Genomic DNA, 1147 nt, shown 5'->3' with positions numbered 1-1147 from the left:
CAGGCTGCCCAGGGAAGTGGTTGAGTCACCATCCCTGGAAGTATTTAAAAGACGTGTAGATGTGGCGCTTAGGGACATGGTTTAGTGGACAGTTGGACTTGATCTTAGAGGTCTTTTCCAACCTAAATGATTCTATCTAAATGCAATTGCCCATCCAAAATCTTCAAAAACTATGAATTCTATTGAAGTTATTTTGTTGGAGTGCCACTACTTTAAGTCACTTTTACTCCAACAAGCATCTGCACTGGAAAAACAGAGACAGAGGCTGAGAATGCTCCCATGCCAGAGGACTTGCAAACTGAGGCTGAGAGCAGGTTTCACTTTCCTTGCTTTAGCTGAAGAGCAAAGGTGGCAGGAGAGGGCTTGCAAGAACAGATCATACAACTTTCCTTTCTCTTGACATTCAGACAACAAAAAGATGGTTTGCTTGATGATCTGTCTTGATAATATATCCCAAAATGTTTGTATATCTACTTCTAAAATCTATGTTTTAGAAAATTTAAAGACTTACACTTTCTAAACTCAGAGGTAATGTAACTCATTTTTCGCAGTTTTGTGGGGGAAGGGATACATTTGCACCACTTACATGACCTGTCTGTTGATAAATGAGATGGCAATTTTCTTTGGGCTGCCTGCATGAAGAATTTCCCGCTGTCAACAGCAAATGCTTTATCAGACTGTCTCGTGAATAGAAGTCTCATAATTTAATATCATGGTTCAATTGACGATCAAGATTTTGGATTACAGAAAATCCCGAAGGGTGCAGTCATATGTAGGGAAGGGAAGCAAATATGGAGAGGCTTGGTACCACTCAAGAGATTGTCATTTGGAAAACAATGCTGGAAGGATGTTGTTTGGGGCCCAGAGCTGAAAAGCTGCAGATATGTCAACTCTTGCCCGAGTGAAAACCAGAGGATACTCTGAGAATCTGTCTTAGAGAGCTGCTGTAAGGAGGTGTGCCAATGCTTTGTTCTCTTCACCAAACCTAAGAACTGGTTTCCTAAGTTTGTAGTTTAGTGGAATAAAATGTTTATTTTTCATTTAAATACTGCCTGATTTCAAGAGCGATTTCAAAGGTATTTGGCAAATACCGAGATGTGAGATAGGTCATTCTGTTCACTCCCTCCTGCCATGGGTAGGGTGTTCT

The sequence above is a fragment of the Pygoscelis adeliae genome, unplaced genomic scaffold, assembly GCF_000699105.1.
Source record: "Pygoscelis adeliae isolate BGI_AS28 unplaced genomic scaffold, ASM69910v1 Scaffold457, whole genome shotgun sequence".
NCBI lineage: Eukaryota > Metazoa > Chordata > Aves > Sphenisciformes > Spheniscidae > Pygoscelis > Pygoscelis adeliae.
This window is presented reverse-complemented; position numbering follows the sequence as displayed.